Below are 22,847 nucleotides of genomic sequence, written 5' to 3' on the forward strand. Positions count from 1 at the left end.
TTAAAGAATGGTAGGAGGGAAATTTGTATGATTTAAACTTTCCGTGAAAGAAAACGTGGGTGGGGCAATAAGTAATGCGAGTGGTGTTTTGAAACCGTGCAAAAAGTCCCATCACAGTACCATGCGTTTGTGAGTGGCACAGTTGCTCAACACATTTTTCAGCTTCCGCCTTGATTTCTTACTACAACGCCTTCTGCAAACCACTACAGTCGCAGGTAACAAGCTCCCCGGCTACTCACAATCAGGAAGATGAGGACGCCAGCGAGGAAATCAACAGCCAAAGCGTCACCGGACAATGGGAAGAAGAAGAAGAGGACAATGGATGCAAAATCCCCTTGGAACATCGACACCCCAAATACGAGGGCTAGCAAGGGGGCCTCCTTTGTGGAGAGGGAGAAACCTGCTATGTCCGTGGAGACTTCATTTAAGCCTGGGCCTCTTTTTGCCGATGATGAGACTCCACAGTCATCTACAACATCTAAAGGTAGGTGCTATGAGAGCTCTGCGTTTTCTGGTGATTTACCATTTTCTTTTCCATGCATGCAAGCTTCTGCATGTCTTTTATCTGATGAGGTATGCATTTGCTTTTTTTGCATGCAGCAAGAACATGTGCATGTTTGGGATTTTCTTAGGAATTTAGGGTTTGTGAAAGTTACAAAGTTACATGGATAAGCTTCTCTTTAGATTGCTAACTTGCATGCATGCAAGTGCAAAAATCAATATATGTTGTGCATGAGCATAGCACAAAGTTGAAGCTCAGTAGGGCTGTCAACATAACCAAATTTGGTTAGTACCAAATTTGGTACTAACCAATACCAAATTTGATACTAACCACTACCAAATTTGGCTCTGTACACAACTGAATTTTGCAATTGTCACCTGAATGAGATACATTCATTTCATTCCATGTGTTTTGTTTTGCACAACTGAAATGAGGCATATAGGGTGAATAATCAGGTATTTGGACTGTTGGAATGAGGGCATGTATTTACTTGCGTGTTGTTTCCACATCGCAGGAAAAAAAAGATGGAGGAGTACCCTATCTTGACAAAGTTCTGCTATACAGCACAAGAGCTTCATGATGAGTATGGATTGAGCATGGATGGGGTGCTGCCAAAGGATCTTACGGAAGATGATATCCCCGATGACCAGTGGCTCACTGTATTCAGGATTCCAACCAGAAGAAGACAAAGATTTACTTAAATCACGTGCAGCCACGGCTTCAGGATGAATGCAGGTTCCTGTTCCATAAGGTGTACCAAGCCCCAACATCATGTGGGGAGATCACAACAAAATTTGCCCGCTATTTTGCATATGAGAAGTATCATGTAGCCACAAAGGACCCTGCGGGCCACAGTGTTGCATGGGCCAGGTTTGGTGAGAGTGTACTCAACATGTGTTCCTCCCGACCAGGAGGCTTGGAAAAGAAGGTTGAGAATTGGCGAAAGGCAAACGATGCGTCCCAAGGAGGCCACCCGTCAAATACCAAGAAGCCCCGACTTATGCCAGTCGGTAGTATGCCCCCTACAAAGAAGTCCCCCCACAGCGTCATGACAAGAAGACACCTGATTATATTGCGGACCTTGAAGCTATGGTTGGGAGAGTCCCTCGGACATGTGTGGGGGTAGCCGATAGGCTGAAAGAGCTAACAATGTCTTTGAAGCAGAAGAAGGAAACACTCTTGAGGGCTGTTGAAGCCTTTGACTAATTCTGTTGAAACCTCTTGGAGCTAACCAGGTTGCCCAACATTTTAATTTTTGAGGCAGATAGCATCTATGTTTGGCATACCTTTCATGTTATCAACGTAGTTCTAGACATTGCTCAAGGTGGTCTTATCAAATACGAATAGACAAACTGAAAAATACCAAGAAATAAAGTAAACCATTAGTGATACAGCAAGTTCAAGAAGTACCAAATTGGTACTGTAATAGTAGACAGACATGCACCCAAGTTCAACAGTACCAAAAAGTACCAAATTTGGTACTGTAATAGTGGACAGATGTGCACCCAAGTTCAACAGTACCAAAACGTACCAAATTTGGTACTGTAATAGTGGACAGACGTGCACCCAAGTTCAACAGTACCAAAAAGTAGAGATATAGTGAGGACAACTGAAACAGTAATGTAATGAAAGGTAACATACCAACACAGAACCAGATAGAGAAATAAAATAAACCATAAGTGATACAACAAGTTCAAGAAGTACCAAATTGGTACTATAATAGTGGACAGGCGTGCACCCAAGTTCAACAGTACCAAAAAGTGTTTGGGTATAAAGCCCAATGTGGTCGCCCAGGTAAGTGGGCGGGCCGCCAGGTATGTACACATATTCTTTTGTAAAAACCTAATAAGAACTCACTATGCTCTACACATTACAGTAGAGCGAGTTCACCATATCGTCGTGCTCTTCTTCTCGCACTCTCTCTCGCGTCGCACTTCCGCTCGAACTCCTTCAACTAGTATCAGAGCTCAGATCAAGGCTCTGGGCAGCACTGCCTCCTGCAGGAACGGTGGCCGAGATGACCTCAAAATGAAATTCTGACTCTAGCCACTGCAGGTCATCTCGGCCACCGTTCGGCTTCGACAAAGGTCTGCGCAGGCCATTTTCGACTACGTGGTCTCGACGGGTGCAGATCCGACTCTGCAAATTTGGGGTTTTCGGCCTACGACTGCAGGTGTTGAGGATATCGACACTCCCAGAGTGTTGATTTGTGGCTGTCTACACATCGAAGGACGGCTCACAGTTCTTGGAGGCATGTCACATACGACACGGGCGCATCTACACACAGACTGTAGGCGACATCCACTAGTTCATCAGGTAGCTTGTGTTTGCTGCTTGATATTCCAGATTTCATCCTGACATTGCAGGTACTTCCACATGGGATGTATTGTCAGAGATGATGTATGTCTCTTGAGGGTTTGCTGGCTGTGAGTCATGCAGCAAACAACCGCCGCAGCGATTACAACATTTAGTGGGAAATTTGTGGATGTATAACTTTGTGGGAAGTCTATGTACTGTCAGATTTACTGCAGCCTTTGTTGAGGGTCGAGTGAGGTTTTATTGAGCTGGGGGATTCTCGAATGTTGAGATCCTTTCGGTGATACAGGTCTTGGAGCGATCCCTCGAGCACCCTTAGATAGGCAGCTAGGATGTATTGACTGTGAGTTAGACAATTGGGATTGCATCTTTGCTTTACTACCGTTGAGGCATTGTCGCAGTTTATGCTTACAGGACAGTGACAGGACAGTCAGAGACAGTACATGTGCTGGACAGGTTTACCCACAGCTTACAGTGTCAGAGAGACAATGTTTTTTGAGCTGTTTTTTGGTCTATTTTTTGAGTACACCAGAGCCATTTTACAAAGGAGACTCTGCCGAAATTTATGTAGAATCTGAAGCTTTCTTGGTTCATTTGACAGGTTGATATTTGTTCAGAGGTCAGTTTACAGGGGAAACTCTGCCGAATTTTTCCCAGGAAAGTAAACTACTGTGAAGCGTAGCTATGGCTGGATCACAGGACACTGCTCTTTACAATATCAAGAAGCTGGATGGAACCAATTTCCCATTGTGGAAGCAGCAGATTTGGCATGTGTTGGTACAAAAGAAGCAGATAAAACCTATAAAGCTCATGGGGATAAAACCAGAAGATATGGACGAAGATGAATGGAGCGAAATGGATGAATTGGCACTTTCTACCATTATGCTGACTTTGGCAGAAAGCGTTTACTTCAATGTAGCGGACGAGATGTCGGCTTATCAAGCATGGTTAAAGCTGAGTGATCTTTATGAGAAGCAGAGTGCAGCTTCACAGGTATACTGGCTTAAGAAGCTTTTTGACTTGAAGATGAAAGAAGGGACACCTATGTCCAATCATTTCAATGAATTCAACACAATCTATAGTCAGTTGTCAGCTCAAGGTGTCAAGTTTGATGAACCTGTTAGAGCTATGTTCCTGTTGATCACATTGCCGAAAAGTTGGGACACTTTTCGCACAGCTTTGATTAATTCTGCACCTCCAGATGGTTTGAACATAGCAGGTGTAGAAGGAAGTCTGCTTACTGAAGAAACCAATAGAAAGACAATGGACAAAGGCAAAGGAACAGCCTTAGTTGTCAGGGGAAGGACCAAAGAAAAGTACAAAGGTGGAAAGAGGAATCAGTCTCGTAGCAAGTCCCGCAGTGCTAAAGGCAAGAGTGACATAGAATGCTACCATTGTGGCAAGAAGGGTCACATGAAAAGAGACTGCAGAGAATGGAAAGCAGAAAAAGGCAAAGAGAAAGCTGAAGACCATGGTGAGAAGAACAAGTCCTCAGTGAAGATTCAAGAAATAAATGTGACAAACACTGTTGCAGAGGATGACAGTCTAGTGTCAGGAGACATCTACTTCTTGAAGAATACAATGGACTCAGCTCTTCTTACAGCATCTGATGGAAATGTACTGAGTGACTGGATTATAGACTCAGGGGCATCACTTCATGTGTCTCCAAACAAGGAGTGGTTTACCTCTTATGTGACCACTAAAGATCATGTTCGGCTAGGCAATGGGCAGACATGTGAGATCTTAGGTGTTGGAGATGTTCAATTGAAGTTTCAGAATGGCTCTTCTTTCACGCTGAAGAATGTGAGACATGTTCCCGCAATTACAAAGAGCTTGATCAGCACAGGTTTACTTGATGATGCTGGCTACGTCACCACTTTTGGACAGAACATGTGGAAGATATCCAAGGGTTCTATGACAGTAGCACATGGAGTAAAGTCTGGAGGACTTTACATGATTTATGTATCAAATGTCTCTAAAAATGTAATCAATGTAACCGAGCAGCCGAACGTTTCTTTGTGGCATAGCCGGTTAGGACATATGTCCAAGAAGGGAATGGAAATCTTGTCTCGTTCTGGTTATTTGCCTGGCTTTTCATTTAATGATTTTGAATTCTGTGAACATTGTCTGTATGGTAAGCACACACAGCATCCACATAAGCATAGAAGCAGTAGAAGAGATACACAATTGGCACTTGTTCATAGTGATTTGTGTGGACCTATGCCTAACCTATCTCTAGGGGGAGCTTCTTACTTTATGACATTTATAGATGATTACTCGAGGAAAGTATGGGTTTACTTTCTCAAGCACAAGGATGAAGCGTTTAGTGTTTTCAAAACGTTTGTGACACTTGTGGAGAATCAGAGTGGCAAGAAGCTTAAATGCTTACGCACTGACAATGGTGGAGAGTATGTTTCGAAGGCTTTTCAGGACTTTTGTGAGTCAAAAGGTATAAAATGTGAACTTACTGCTTCTTACAATCCTCCTCAAAATGGTGTTGCTGAGAGGATGAATAGGACCATACAAGAGAAGGTCAGAAGTATGTTGTCTAATGCACAGCTGCCAAATGGGTTTTGGGCTGAAGCTGTATCAACAACTGTTCATCTTGTAAATAGATCTCCTAGCAAGGTTTTGCAGAAGGATTCAGTGTCAGAGATGGTATGGTCAGGAAAAATGCCCTCATACAAGCATCTCAGAGTCTTTGGCTGTGAGGCATATACTCACGTTCCAAAGGAATTTATGAACAAACTTGAGCCAAAGAGTAGAAAGTGCATCTTTCTAGGCTATGGTAATTCTGGTGAGATGGGGTACAGAATTTGGGATCCCGAATCCAAAAAGGTTGTCCGCAGCAATGATGTTCACTTTAATGAATCCAAATATCATTCTAAACCAGAAAGGGTTGAGGAGATTAGAAGAGTTGTCTTCCAAGAAGATGGACCTGCACGTGCAAGACAAAATGTCAGGGCTCAAGAGGAGCAAGGACAGGATAGAGTGGAACCACAGGTTGTGGCTGAGCCTGAGCCACCTATTGTGCGTAGATCTGGACGTGTCACGCGACCTCTTGATAGGTTTGTTACATCTATGAACTATGTCATGTCGACTGATTGCAATGAGCCTTCATGTTACAAGGAAGCAGTGCAAATGAAGGACTCCGGGAATTGGCAATTGGCCATGCAGTCAGAGATGATAGCTCTGCATAAAAACAAGACATGGAAGCTAGTTAAATTACCACAGGGCAAAAAGGCTCTACCTTGTAAATGGGTTTGCAGGTATAAGATCACCGCTCATGATAGTCAGCCAAAGTACAAAGCAAGGCTTGTTGCCAAGGGCTTTAAGCAAGAACAAGGCATTGACTTTGATGAAGTCTTCTCTCCGGTAATCAAGATGACTACATTGAGATGCTTTCTTGCATTGGTTGCCATATTAGATTTGGTGTTGCACCAAATGGATGTCAAGACAGCGTTCTTGCATGGTGATTTAGATGTGGAAATTTACATGCAGCAGCCAAAAGGGTTTGTTGAGAAAGGCAAGGAAGATTGGGTATGCCAGTTGTTAAAGAGTCTTTATGGCTTAAAACAATCACCGAGGGCATGGTACCATAAATTCCACAAGTTTATGCTTTCTCAAGGCTACAAACATAGTGAGTTCGATCACTGTCTATATACAAAGAAGGCTAGGGATGGTAGTTGGCTGATCCTTATTTTGTATGTGGATGACATGTTGATTGCTGGCAAGCACTTGGAAGAAATTTCATCTTTGAAGTCAAAGATGGCAAAATCGTTTGACATGAAAGACATGGGTGAGGCAAGTCATATACTTGGTATGCGCATTGAGAGAGACAGATCAAAGAAGTTGATTTGGTTATCTCAAACAGAGTATATTGACAAGGTTTTGCAACGTTTCAATATGGAGAAGGGAAAGGCACTGAGTGTTCCATTGCCACCATATGTGAAACTTAGCAAACAAGATTGTCCTGTGTCTAAGGAAGAACAGGCTTAAATGGATAAGATTCCATATGCGTCTGCAGTGGGTAGTTTGATGTATGCAATGATTGCTACTCACCCAGACATTGCATTTGCAGTGGGAGTAGTAAGTCGATACATGTCAAACCCAGGCAAGAAACATTGGGAGGCAGTGAAAGGAATATTGAGATACCTGAAAGCTACAAAGAGTATGCGTATATGCTATGGGAGTCAGGAGCTAAGTGTAAAGGGTTTTACAGACTCAAATTATGCAGGTGACTTAGACAACCGAAGGTCTACATCAGGGTATGTCTTCACATTGGCTGGTGGAGCAGTATCATGGCGTTCTAGATTACAAGATTGTGTTACTCAGTCTACTACAGAGGCTGAATATGTTGCAGCATCAGAGGCATGCAAAGAATCAATTTGGCTTAATCGACTAGTAACAGATTTGGGAATCAAAGAAGAGATGCCTGTGTTATATTGTGATAGTCAAAGTGCTATACAATTGGCTCGCAATCCAGTTTATCACTCAAAGACAAAGCATGTGGATGTGAAGTATCATTTCATCAGGGAAATGCTCGAGGATAAGCAACTTCAGCTTGTCAAATTTCACACCACAGAAAATCCTGCTGATCTACTTACAAAAGGACTTCCCTCAGAGAGCTTTGCGCATTTTCGCAAGCAGTTAGGTGTAGGGTAGTACATCACTTCTCTACATCTCTTGTATATTAGCTTGTATAGTAGCTTCTCTCACACTTAAAAGTACCACATTGGACTTTAAGTGGGAGGTTGTTGGGGTATAAAGCCCAATGTGGTCGCCCAGGTAAGTGGGCGGGCCGCCAGGTATGTACACATATTCTTTTGTAAAAACCTAATAAGAACTCACAATGCTCTACACATTACAGTAGAGCGAGTTCACCATATCGTCGTGCTCTTCTTCTCGCACTCTCTCTCGCATCGCACTTCCGCTCATACTCCTTCAAAAAGTACCAAATTTGGTACTGTAATAGTGGACAGACGTGCACCCAAGTTCAACAGTAGCAAAAAGTACCAAATTTGGTACTGTAATGGTGGACAGACGTACACCCAAGTTCAACAATACCAAAAAGTACCAAATTTGGTACTTTAATGCACATATAGTGAGGACAACTGAAACAGTAATGTAATGAAAGGTAACATACCAACCTTGAACTAGATAGAGAGAACATATAAATCTCAGGGTCAAAAAATCAAGTTGACTCAGTCACTAAAAAGCACATAGTGCGAAATACACTTGGTATTGTTGACTACCACATTTGGTACTATATACTACCGGATTTGGTACTATTGACTACCGAATTCAATTGTTCAATTAGGGCTTCTCATTGACCTCAAGTAACATGGACGCACCTTCGTCGCTCTCATCATCATGATATGGCATGCTATTGTATATCCTCTCATATACTTCAGTAGACAACTTGTATTGTAAAATTTGACCTAGGGATCCTGCAATAGGCTCCATCAGGAAACGTATGGCCCTAACAAGATGTGAGTAGATAATTACCAGACATGTGTGATCCAATAGCCGGTATGTATCAGCTTTTCCTTCAACTTGGCCTTAAAAAAAGCCTTCAACAACCTTCCCTCCTCTAACAATTTTTTTATGCCACTTATCCTTTTGTGCTTTCACCGTTTGGTACAACACTTCTGCGCATTTGATAATGTAGAAGTCTTCGTTTGCCTCAGCTGCTTTCACTGCAAAATTATCCCCTATGGACAACATGCCACTTAACATTTCAGGGCATCCTTCATATGGTGGCAGGTTGGACACTTGGCTCATCGGAATTGATGTTAAATCTCCATCCTCCTCCTCGTCATCCCTAATTGTATCCCCGGACTCTTGCAATGGTTTGGTGCAAACATATTTCCATTCTTCAATGTGCATTTTGTTCTTGCATCTTCTCCACAACCCACGCATACACGGATCACAAAAGAATGAAAGTGATCGAAAGCGTATGGCGGTGCGTTTGTCCTGTGAATAACCATCAACACAATGAAATGAGTGGGAGCCAACGATGCGCTCACAGTACCATTGTAGATTGCGCTGCACTTCATCCGCGCCTATCAGCCAAAAGAATCTTTGCGTATTACACCTCTGAGACTGTTCTCTTGGCTGAAAAGTTGCTTTCAAAAAGTTGACAACATCGGCTTCACACTTCATACGCCAGCCATCTGGTTTCAATTCCTCATGCGTCAAAGTTCTCTTGATGACTGCCCCTGCCCCATCATGCTCACCTTTTCCATGGCCGGATGCAGAGAAGTTATGCATCATGGGCAAGCCTGTCATTTGATAGTACCTGGCCACAAAATAGTAAGGTCTACGGGCCTTGAATTGTGAAGCAGCACCATCTGACCAAACCCAATGTTGTTGCAGAGAATGTCCTCGTTCTTTTAGCCACTTGTCATCCAACAAGAAACAATGTTGTACAAACAATGTGTCATGCTGCTTGTCATCCAATGTGTAGAAGTGTAGCGTCTTCTGTGTACCACTTGCTGCATTTCTTAAATAAGTGATGTGCACAAGTATTGTGTCTTGGGTAGACCACCAATGCATTGACTGAATTTCATTCTGAACTTTAAAGGAATAATTCTCCGCAAAGTCAATAACAGATACTACAATGTTGCTAGGAAAATTTTGCAAACAGTCCTTGAATTGTTGGGCTTGCCAGCGGAAGACAAAGTTGTGCCTAATGAAGCTTGTTAGATGGGCTGAAAATAGGCTAAGAAAAGTCCCACTTTTCATCCGTTGCACAATCAAGTCCTTTCTCTTCTTCTCACTCCCACCTTCGTGAACCTGTCCTGTTCCAACCTCCATGAAAACCTTCACAGACATCTCCTTGCTATCCTCTGCTATCTCATCGGGACAAAATGTCAACCTCCGTACTCCACATTGTGAGCAGTCCCCCATTAAGCATTTCTTTGCATGGTATTCACAATTTGGAGGCTTTGGGCACATGATCGATTCCCACATACCGGTGATGTGCTGACACACTGCTTGGTTTGCAAAACACGTTCCTCTCTCATCACCTCTGCAACAAATGGAGCAAGTGCAAAGGTGACCTTTCCCGTGGTTCCCAAACTTGTTCTGCTGCATTTGATTAAGGGCCTCTTTGAAATAGAGCATCTACACATAAACCACACAGCAGCAAGTATTTCTGTCCTTCAACTTCCGTACAAAGTATGGCTTCAATGCCTCGAAGCATCTAAGAGACACTACCACTGTTGGGTGAGCCTTCTTGAATCATTGGTGTAGCTCAACCTATGGCACAAAAACAAAACGATTCAAAAAAAAACCAACTTCATTGTACTGGTAAAATTCCACTACTGCAGTAGTGCCAAAACTGGCTTTATACAGTTTCAAATATGGTACCATAGAATTGGTACTGTCAGTAGGCTTTGGTACTCTATAGATATTATTTGGTACTCTACATATAGGCTTTGGTACTATCAGAAGTGTGGGGTACCCTGTAAACAGACTTTGGTCCTATAGTGGTAGGCTTTGGTACTCTACAGATAGGATTTGGTACTCTTCAGAGAGGATTTGGTACTCTATAGATAGTCTTTGGTGGTATCTGATGAGTTTGGTACTCTACATATAGGCTTTGGTACTATCAGAAGTGTGGGGTACCCTATAAATAGACTTTGGTCCTATAGTGGTAGGATTTGGTACTCTACGGATAGGATCTGGTACTCTTCAAAGAGGATTTGGTACTCTACAGATAGTCTTTGGTGGTATTCGATGAGTTTGGTACTCTGTAAATAGAATTTGGTTCTCTATACATAGGCATTGGTAATGGATAAATAGGTTTTGGTACTCTGTCGAGAGGGTTTGAAACTCTATGGATAGGCTTTGGCACTCGATCGCTAGGATTTTGCACTCGATATACCTGATTTGGTACTCTACAGACTTGAGTTGGTACTCCATAGATAGGCTTTGGTACTTGATATACCAGATTTGGTACTCTACATATGTGCTTTGGTACTCCATAGATAGCCTTTGGTACTCGATAGACAGTATTTGGTACTCTACATATAGGCTTTGGTACTATCAGAAGTGTGGGGTACCCTGTAAATAGACTTTGGTCCTATAGTGATAGGCTTTGGTACTCTACAGATAGGATTTGGTACTCTACAGAGAATATTTGGTACTCTACAAATAGTCTTTGGTGGTATCCGATGAGTTTGGTAATCTGTAAATAGTTTTTGGTTCTCTATACATAGGCATTGGTACTGGATAAATATGTATTGGTACTCTATCGAGAGGGTTTGAAACTCTATGGATAGGCTTTGGCACTTGATAGCTAGGATTTTGTACTCGATATACCGGATTTGGTACTCTACAAATCTGCTTTTGTACTCCATACATAGGCTTTGGTACTCGATACACCGGATTTTGTACTCTACAGATGTGCTTTGGTACTCCATAGATAGCCTTTGGTACTCGATAGACAGGATTTGGTACTCTACATATAGGCTTTCGTACTATCAGAAGTGTGGGGAACCCTGTAAATAGATCCTAGTCCTATAGTGATAGGATTTGGTACTCTACAAAGAGGCTTTGGTGGTATCCGTTGAGTTTGGTACTCTGTAAATAGACTTTGGTTCTCTATACATAGGCATTGGTACTGGATAATTAGGTTTTGGTACTCTATAGAGAGGGTTTTAAACTTTATAGATAGGCTTTGGCACTTGGTAGCTAGGATTTGGTACTTTATAGATATTCAATGGCACTGTAAACACCCTCTGCCGTACAACAGACTACCAAATTTGGTACTGTCTGGACCAAATAAGCCTTAAGTAGCACCAAACAAGATGTGCAATTACTAGAAGTTGTTGGTACCTGAGATTCGTCGAGTAGATGTATAGGATGTTTGACGACACTTTTCCTTCCAATTCTCATCTTGCATATGTCTTTCTTGTTGGGTGAAACTCTGCTCTCTGATGTCCAAAAGGCATATACCAAATCTCTTGTTTCATTGGTAATAACGGTTCCTCATGGCAATTGTCTCTCACAAGCACTCAATGGCAACATTTCATCTTCATCTTTATTCTCTAGCTGTGAGCTTGCTGCAGCTATATTCCTTCGATGGATCCCCAGGGTACTAGCCAATCTGGATTGGTTTACTGATTGTGAGTTTGTAATATTGTTCAGAATCATTGCCAAAGAGCTTCTCTTTACAAAAATTTCACTTGCTGAATGAGGGACCTTAATTTGAGTCAAAGTGTTGCGCACACTCAATACAACAGTGTCTTCGACTTTGTTGAAATTTGATGGTTGCAGCAAGGAAACTGTTTGGTGGTCCAGGAGTTGCCGGAATATTTCCTTCTGCTCATTCTTTGCAATCCCTACTATTTGCTTGTGCCAACATCGAGCCACCGCTACACAAATTTTCTTTCTTGATCTGGCTTCTGGTAATCCAAGAGCAGATGTAGGATGTCTTTCCTTGCTTCTCTGTGCGCGTTTCTTTGCAGCCCAATAATCACAAAGAAAATCTTGATTACTGGTATATGCAGCTGGAATACTAGTGCTACTGGAATTGATGTGCATCTGTTGAACATTGCTTGGGCCACCTTGTACCTCGTCAAAAGAGAGGAACTGTGCGTCGCCTTCCATCTCGTCGATAGAGAGGAGCTGTGCATCACCTTCTACCTCGTTGAAAGAGAGGTCCTGAGCATCACCTTCTATCTCATCAAAAGAAAGGTCCTGCTGAGCATCACCAAGCCAGTAATCTCCTGCGCTACTATCCATTTGCAAATAGAGAGAGAGAGAGAGAGAGAGAGAGAGAGAGAGAGAGAGAGAGAGAGAGAGAGAGAGAGAGAGAGAGAGAGAGAGAGAGAGAGAGAGAGAGAGAGAGAGAGAGCTCTTGAACACAGCAGCTCGGTGGCTATGGAGGCGGCAAGGAAGGCGAGAAGGTTCAAAACTGAGAGAGACACACAGGGAAAGGGACATGCGAGGGAGGGAGGGAGGGAGAGAGAGAGAGGTGCTGGAGTGAAAGCTCCCAACCGTAATCCCACCCCCCGGCCCCACCGTCACCCCCCACATCTTCTTAGGATTGCATGCTTCTAAAGTTAAAAAAAAGTCCACTTAAAAAAGAAGTTTATTTTGCCCTCCCCAATTCCAAAAAAATGCCCATGGTTTTTACACACAAGAATCACCAAGCATATGTTGTGTCAAGGACAATCCTTTTTGTACCACCAAACCATGCTTTGACCCACATATATATATATATATCTTTCTCTCTACTCTCTACTCCCCCAATCTCTCTTTCCCTCCCTCTCTACTCTACTCTCTCTCCCTATCTCTCTCTTTCTCTACTCTATCTATCTTTCTCTCTCTCTCTCTCTCTCTCTCTCTCTCTCTCTCTCTCTCTCTCTCTCTCTCTCTCTCTCTCTCTCTCTCTGTGAGAACTGTTACCATATACATGTGGTAGTGATGTGTGTGAACACACTAGGACCGCCGGGGCATTTTTTCCCTCTTTAGGAGGTTTTTTCCCCCGTGCATTCTATATACGCCCATCACTCTAGGGCTATCTATCTTTCCATTGCACACTAAGTAACACACTCTCTATTGTGTGCCTTGAGCTTCCTTTGTCTTCTCCAAGCTGTGTGTGTTTCTCTGCAACCCTAATTCCAACAATTGGTATTAGAGCAGGTCACGTCCTTCCAGGCTTAGTCGCCAGCTTCTCCAGCACATGCCTCCTCACTTTCTCCGATTTCAGTGAGCTTTGGCGAGCGTTCCCAGGTCGACAAAAATTTTGGGAAAACTCAAAGAGCCTGGTCTGCTCAGAATTTTGATTTGGGCTCATTTCGGCCTCCGTTACCACTACAGGCAGTACTGCACAGGCTATTTTGTCATTTTGTGCAGAATTTTTGTCAGTTCCGTTTTCTACATAACAGGTTCCTTATAGTCTTCTACGGTTTGTGCTATATAACACAGGTTGTTCCCGCTCCATTTCTCCTATTTTCGGGCAGTTTTCACATCAGGTGCAGCATTTACCATGGCTGACAACAACAACACAGATGTGTTCAAGATGTTTGTTGTTGAGGACAGGTTGGATGGGGACAACTACCCTATGTGGGCTTATATGATGCAACATGTTCTTCTGTCAAAGGGTGTCTGGAACATTGTGCAGGGCATTGATGTACGTCCTGGTTCTGAGGATGTAGGAGATGTTGAGGATGTTGCAGGTCTTGCTGCAAGGATTGCAGCTGTTAGAGTTGTTTTGCCTACGGCAGAACAAGCTCGCTGGGATGTTAAGGATGCGCAGGCTCATGCATTGATTGCGTTGTCTGTGAAGTGCACCATTGTTCCTCACATCCGTTCAGCAAAATCTGCAAAATAGGTTTAGGATATTTTAGCAGGTCTTTATGCAAGCCTAAATGAGCCTAAAATTGTTTTGCTGCGTAAAGAGCTGGAGTCGAAGATTATGCATGAGGAAGATGATATGGACACTTTCCTTGCTAGTGTCAAGGATATCAATGAGCAGCTTATTTCTGCAGGTGAAGTCATTTCAGACAGTTCCCTTGTGCAGACTGTTCTTGATGCCTTACCAGATTCCTACGAGACTTTTGCTAGTACTTGGAGACTTATGACCCAAGGAAATCCAGAAGTTGTCAAGTTTGATGCATTATGCACATTGCTGTTGCAAGAGTTACTTTCCAGAAAAAACAAGACTAGGCAGCGTGCAGTTGAACACGCTTTTATTGCTTCTCAAAGAAAGGGTGGTAACAGCAATGCAGCCACTTCTTATGGTTCTGCTGCGAGTGGCAAAAATTATGTTCCTAATGCTTCTGCTGGTAGTACTTCGTCTGGCAATTCTTGTGATAAGGGCAAAAAGAAGATGCGTTGCCATTATTGTAAAGCCAATGATCACTTGATCAAGTCGTGTCCTAAGTTGAAGGCCAAAGAGGCTAAGAAGAAAGAGGGTGGTTCCACTGCAAATGTTGGTTCCACTACAAATGCAGCCATTGTTGAGTCTTCTGTGAAAGGAAACTGTGTTGCTGATGTTGATGCAGAATGGGCTTTTAGCGCAGAGTGCACTTACAATCCTGCTGTCCATGATGCATGCTTGTGAGTTGTTGCAGATTCACATGTGTGGTATTTTGACAGTGGTGCTACAAAGCACATTACCTCACATCGTGAATTGTTTACCTCTCTTGAGTCAGTCCCTCATGGGAATTCAATCACTTGTGCCAACAACGCCTCTTATCCAGTTCAAGGAGTTGGAAAGATTGTGCTCACTGCTGCTAATGGCAGTTCCTTCACACTTGTTGATGCACTTCATGTACCTGGGATCAAGAAGAATCTCTTGTCTGTATCCGCACTTGCTAGACTTGGACTTGTAGTCAAATTTGTGGATGACAGATGTACAGTTCATGATCTCAGTTTTGGTGATGAAATTGTTGCATCTGGGCGTTTGTGCCGTGGGCTGTATAAGCTCACTTTGTATGACAAGTGTGGACAAAATTTTGCAAATGCTGTTGCAGATTCAAGGGCTATCTCAGATGCAAAACTTTGGCATGCACGTTTTGGTCATCTGAATTTTGCCAGTTTGCTGCGTTTGCAGAAATCTGATATGGTTGCTTCTTTGCCGCCTCTTGAAGCACCTGTCAAACATGTTTGTGAAGGCTGTATTTTGGGTAAGATGCAGCGTTATAAGTTCCCAAAGGATGGTTCAGTTCGGGCCACATGCAGGTTGCAACTTGTGCATAGTGATGTTTGTGGGCCCATGCAAACTCCGTCCTTGGGCATTTACCTGTACTTCGTGACTTTCATTGATGATTACTCCAGGCATGCATGGGTATTTCCGCTTAAAGCGAAGTCCGAAGATTTTATGTGCTTCAAACAATTTCTGGCTATGGCTGAAAATGTCTCGAAATGTACTATGGGCACCCTCCGTTCCGATCGAGGGGGGGAGTATATGTCTCATGAATTTAATGTATTTCTGGCTAGTCGTGGGATAAAACACCAATGTACAGTGCCTTATACACCTCAGCAAAATGGTGTTACTGAGAGGAAAAACAAGTCATTGACGGAAATGGCACGATGTATGGTCAAAAGTCAAGCTTTACCGCATTCTTTTTGGCTTGAGGCCATCATGTATGCCACATATGTACTTAACAGGTGTCCTAAGAAAGCTTTGCAGTCTATTAATCCATTTGAAGTATGGCATGATAGAAAGCCTTCTATTGAGCACATGCGTTCTTTTGGCTGTTTGGCATATGCTTTGGTGCCACAAGTGCAGCGCAGAAAATTGGATGATAAGGCTGTCAAATGTATTTTTGTTGGTTATAGTGTTGAAAGCAAAGGTTACAGGTTGTATCATCCGCAAACAAAACGTATTCTGGTTTCTCGGGATGTAGTGTTTGTGGAAGATTCTGTTCAACCCTTGCTGTCATGTACTAGAGACAGTAATGTAAGCTCACAGGACATTTATGACACTTTGTTGCCTCTTTTCAGTGGTGGACATACGAATGTAAGTTCCAATGAGGCAAATGTACAGCCTATGGGGGTTTCTGAAAATGTTTTAGATCAGCCTATTACTGATGCAGATGTACATGATGTACTTGATGAGGAAAGGGCTGAAGAGCAGGCTAGAGGTATGCCAAAATGGCTGGTGCACACTTTGCGTGACAGTAAATTGGATGCACCTTTGTCTAGTCGTACTCGTTCAGGCTCTCGCCATGCATCTTATGCATCAGATTGTTATGCTTTGGCTGTGTCTAGCTTACATGATGTTGAGGAGCCTCTGACTTTTGATGAAGCACAGACTTCAAAAAATTGGATGGCTGCATGCAATCAGAATATGATGCACTTATAGAAAATGACACATGGACTTTATGTGATTTGCCTCCTGGCAAAAAGGCCATTGGTACGAAGTGGGTTTACAAGATGAAACACAAGCCGGATGATGAGATTGATCACCACAAGGCTCGACTTGTTGCAAAGGGTTATGCACAGCAAAAAGGCATAGATTATGAAGAGACTTTTGCTCCCACTTGTCGTATGACTACTGTGCATTTTCTATGTGCATTGGAACCTCATTTTGGTTGGGATGTACATCAATCAGACATTGTTACTGCTTTCTTGAATGGTGACATATTTGAGGAAGTTTTTGTAATGCAGCCTCGCAGTTTTGTCATAAAAGGACAAGAGGACAAAGTGGGCAAATGTAACAAGGATTTGTATGGGTTGAAGCAATCGCCTCGTGCTTGGTATGAGAAAGATGACACTCATTTGGTCAAACAAGACTTTCGTAACAGTCCAACAGAAAGCACATTGTATGTAAAGCGTGAGGGTGATGTACTTCTCATTGTGGTTCTTTATGTTGATGATTTGCTGATCACTGGACCAAATGAGAGACATATTGCTGAATTTAAGGCTGATTTGAATGCTACTTTCAAGATGAAAGATTTGGGGCTGTTGCATCATTACTTGGGTATACAGTTTAAGCAGTGTGATGGTGGTATTGCCTTGTGTCAAAAAAGTTACATAGAGACATTGCTATGTAAGTTTGGAATTGAGGATTGCAAACCTATTGCCACTCCCATGGAAACAGGTTTGAAGTTGAGTCTACATGATGCTGGCGATCCTGCTGATGTCACTCTTTACCAAACTGCTGTTGGCTGCCTCATTTATGTATGCAACACGAGGCCGGATATTCAGTTTGCAGTCTCACAAGTCAACAGATTTATGCATAGCCCAGGGTCTAAGCATTGGCAGGCTGTCAAGAGGATTTTCCGCTACCTTAGTGGCACTTTACATCTTGGCTTGTTTTATCCCAAGGGGGGATCATTGCCGCCAGACTTACATGCTTTTTCGGACTCAGATTGGGCTAGTTGTTTTGACACGCGAGTGTCCACAAGTGGTTTTTTTTTCATGCTTGGCAGTTCATGTATATCATGGTTGAGCAAGAAGCAACCTACTGTGGCCACTTCGAGTTGTGAGGCTGAGTACAGGGTAGTCTTGACAGCTACGGTTGAGTGTGTATGGCTCAGACGCCTTTTGGCTGATTTGCGTGTTGGACAGGACACTGCCAACACTATCTACACTGACAGTCAGAGTGCATTGGCAGTTGCGAGGAACCCAGTTTTTCATGCTTGCACAAAGCACATTGAGGTGCATTACCACTATGTCAGGGAGAGGCTCTCAGCAGGAGAGATTAGCTTGGCTTATGTGCCAACACAGGACAACCTTGCAGATCTTTTCACAAAGGCATTGTCTCGTGAGAAGCTTGAAGCTTTCCGTAAAGCTTTGGGCTTACTCCCCTTTGTGGACTGTTCCTATCCTCAGGGCATGGCACTTCCCTTTACTCATGTGCCAGCTCTCGTTCACCACATCACTCCAGGGGGGGATTTGTTACCATATACATGTGGTAGTGATGTGTGTGAACACACTAGGACCGCCGGGGCATTTTTTCGCTCTTTAGGAGGTTTTTCCCCCGTGCATTGTATATACGCCCATCACTCTAGGGCTATCTATCTTTCCATTGCACACTAAGTAACACACTCTCTATTGTGTGCCTTGAGCTTCCTTCGTCTTCTCCAAGCTGTGTGTGTTTCTCTGCAACCCTAATTCCAACAAAAACTATGTCTCCCTTTCTTTATCTCTCTCTACTTTTCTCTCTTCTCTCTCTACTTTTTCTATCTTTTTCCATTTTTCTCTCTCTACTCTTTTGTTTTCTATTTCTCTCTCTCTCTCTCTCTCTCTCTCTCTCTCTCTCTCTCTCTCTTTGTGTGTGTGTGTGTGTGTGTGTGTGTGTGTATGATAGATATATCTATTTATACTATTTTTTCCTCTCCGTTTCTTTAATTCTTTACTCTCTCTAATTTTTATTTCTTTCTCTATCTCTTTCTCTCTCCAATAGAAATATCATTTATACCTATGAGGATTGTGTAACACCTCCGGAGAGAACCATTTTTTCCACTAATGAAGTGGAGAACATGTTCAACCCTCTCCCGCCTACTACTTTGGATGAGGGGGAGACAGAGGAGAGAGACATCGATGATTCGAATCCTACGGCCGCCAATCTTAGCGAGGATCATTGCCATGATAATGATGATGAGATAGAGGATGACCTTTGGCAAGCCAAAAAACACGTATTGTGTGTGTTTGTGTGTGTGTGTGTGTGTTTTCCAATAACAATATAACATATACACCAAAGAATCCTTTTATATTACAAAGGCCACTAGAATGTCAATGAAAAGGTGGTATAATTCCCATTCATAGTACATAACAGTCTTTATACATAAGTTCTGAAATCAAGGACCAGAAGATATAATAGTTTGCCATCTTCAAGCCAAGGAACTTTGAAAACCATAATTGAGAAGGTACCCCTCACCTGCACCCATGGAAACAACACAACATATAGTTAGCATTGGCACCATATGTAGGTGATGCATGGGTATCCCACCAGTTATAGATGTCACCCAACTAGATTACTTTCAAAGACAAATAGTAAAAACCATAACATATATTCGAAGATAGTTTTATTTACAAGGGGTTGCAGGGAAACCAAATGGAGCCTTTTTTTCTTTGCAAGTTCTCGTGAGATAAGGTCAGAGACGAGTTTTATGAGGTTTTTTAGCCCCGAAGTGGGCCACATACACATGTTTCTTAGCTATAGAAAGTTTGGCATTAATTGCCACTATTTTTTTCGGTTCAGTAAAAGTGCTCATACGTGTAGTCAAATTTTACTTTGAAGTCACCTGTAACACAAAGAAATGTTAGTAATTGTGTACTACTCCTACCTAGATGGAGTCAAAAAAACCATATGAAAGATAGAAAGTCTGAATGCTCAATCCCCTTTACCATAAACCCATAATGGTGAGACATTCCAGAGCCCCTTAGTTGTTCCATAAGCCAAGGGAGTGTATTATCAATGCCCATTCCATAATATGAAAATGATGCAATAAGCCACCATATTCGGCCATATGAGCAGCCATAAGGTACCATTCACAACCATACTTGGCAACCATATTCACAACAATATTCAACCACAATCCACTTGGCCATATGAGCAGCCATATCTAAATGTAGCAACCATATTCGACCACATGGGCAGCCTTAAGGTACCATGCACACCCACTTGGCCATATGAGCAGCCATATCCAGATGTAGTAACCATATTCGGCCACATGGGCAGCCTTAAGGTACCATGCACAACCATATTCACACCCACTTGGCCATATGAGCAGCCATATCGAGATGTAGCAACCATATTCGGCCACATGGCAGCCTTAAGGTACAATGCACAACCATATTCGGCCACATTTCACACCCTTCACTATCATAATCATAACCTTATTTGACCACAACCATTTTTTACCATATTCTCAACCAATCATTCACAACTATATTCGGCTACATGAGCAGCTTTGGCCATGATCTGTCACATAACGATCAACAAGTATAGACCGTACTTGAGCAAGGTAGGTAAGCTTAATACCAAAACCTAGATGCACCACATCAAAGAAATATAATCGTAGTAGCTGCCCCCAAAAAAATCTTGACTTAAACCCCAAGGTAAGCAGTACCTACCATAAAATAGGGTCATCTACCAATTTGAAAGAGAAACCATTAGTCACATGGTAACCATTAACCTAAGGGTCGGAAGAAGTAGCCAACCATTCCCATAACAGTCATAGTGAAGAGCATGCATAAGTTCTACTGCTATATTGTTATATCGGTATTGGTGTACTGCTATACTGTTATATCGGTACTGGTGTACTCGTACTGCTATGTTGTAATACTGGTATACTATTACTGGTCTTATATTTATAGTGCCAATATTGGTGGTATTGGTAGTACCAGCATCATGACTACAACCACTACCAGTACCAATACTGGCACTACAAATCTAAGACCAATACTGGTACTAAAGAATTCTTTTGCAATACTGGTATACTAGTACTGATACACCAAAGAATCCTTTCAAATTACAGAAGACGCTAGAAACTATGTCAATGAAAAGGTGGTATAATTCCCATTCATAGTACATAACAGTCTTTATACATAAGTATTAAAATCAAGAGCTTGCAGATATAAAAGTCCGCCCTCTTCAAGTCGAGGAACATTGAAAACCATAGTTGAGATGGTAACCCTCACCAAAGGATGAGAAGAAGTAGCCAATTATTCCCATAACAGTCATACATCGACTTAGAATAGTTAAGAACATGCATGATTTCTAATCCTTGTGTTGACAACAACATGTGTGTGTGTGTGTGTGTGTGTGTGTGTTCTCCAATAACATTATACATAGACACCAACGAATTTGAAAAATTTCAAAAGACAGCTAGAGACTATGTTAGGGAAGGGGCTGTATAATTCCATTTCAAAAGACAGCTAGAGACTATGTTAGGGAAGGGGCTGTATAATTCCATTTCATTGTCTAGAATGGTCTTATACAACAGTGGAGAGGTCTAAGAGCCTCCCAGTAAGACTGACGAGATACAAGTCCTGCAAATCTTCAAACCAGCATACTTTGATAGCTAGAGTTGAGAAGGTAACCCTCACCTGCATCCATAGAAACAATACAACACTCAGTTAGTATTGGCACTGTATGCAAGTGATGCATGGGTATCCCACTTGTTATCGATGTCACCAACTTTAGATTGCTATTAAAAAAAATGTAAAAAAGTATGAAACCATTGTCATTGTAATAGATAACCAATGATGATAGTACCATGTATATCCCTTTTATGTGTCAATGATTAATATGCATGGACCTTCATTTAACAAATTACCATGACAGTATCAACCATATCAAGTTACAACCTTGCTATAGGGGGGTCCAACTAATTATAGATGTCATTTAACTAATTTGTAGTTAAAGAATGGACATTATAGACGGTATCTTTTAAAACAAATTCATGTATTTCAAAGGCTAACAAGGACAATGTATAGAACCATTTTTAGCTTTACAGGACCTCAACAGAAAGGGTCAAAGACCAGATTTTGAGGCCAACTTTGCCCCGAAGTGATCCATGTAACCTTGTCTCTTCACCTTGTAGAGCTTGGCATTAATGACAACAATTTTTGCCGGTTCAGTGATGGTGCTCATGCGTGCAGTGAGTGTATACTTAGGTGTTTCATGTACACATACAAGTATTAAGTGTGCTTTTAAACAGTCCAAATAAGTGTGCTTCCAAAATAGTCCAAGTACTACGGGGTCAATATAAGGCAAGGAAAAACTTAGTTTCCTACCTCATGGTCAGATGGGTTCAACACTAAGAAGGTCATGTGTAATTTAATACTAAGTCGGCTGGTTCTTATTAAGTGTGCATTCAGCTATTTTAGGGTTAAGTTGAGGCAAGGAGGAGCCTTATATCCTATTGTATGCAAAGTAAGAAGGGCGAAGGGTCAACTATAATAGAATCAGGGTGCACCCTAGTGTAAGGTATGACATGTAGAACTTCAGAACATGATTGACAGGCATCGCCAGGAGTCATTTTCCATTTAGATTAGAAAAATTAGGAAACAGTATGTAAACTTGCAAGGTTCAGCTCAGAGTTTTTTTAAAAAAAACCTTTAATGGTGCGGGTCAAGGTGCCCACTAGCAACAATCCTTCCAATATGTGAATGAGAAACAGAACAATGTATTTCTTAAGATAATCAGACAAAACCATGTATACATTATAACCGTTTATTGGAGCAGTCATATGCCATTACTCGAATCAATTAGCTAAGAAGTCAGAGTGGTAAAGTGGCCCAACATGAAGTAATCATAAGCGCCTGCCGGCCCAAGACTTGTGCATGTAAAGAAAAGATTACTTGAGCTTGCGCCAAAGTAGCCAGCTCCACTATGGCTAGTTTCTCTTTACCTCTAGCCATATCCCCCTCTCTTGAATTGCAAACACTCACCACAGAGAAGGATCAGTACAAATACTAAGTGAGCTATTAGAGTACTCACCTATATATATACACAGGAGAGCAGCAACACCCACATTCCTTGTGGATGTCATGGCTGGCCCTGTAGAGTAAAGGTATTCGGTGCCGTTCTATATATAAGGAGAGGCAGTGAGAG

The sequence above is a fragment of the Adiantum capillus-veneris genome, chromosome 7 (assembly GCF_014529385.1).
Source record: "Adiantum capillus-veneris isolate H3 chromosome 7, ASM1452938v2, whole genome shotgun sequence".
In the NCBI taxonomy this organism is placed as follows: Eukaryota; Viridiplantae; Streptophyta; class Polypodiopsida; order Polypodiales; family Pteridaceae; genus Adiantum; species Adiantum capillus-veneris.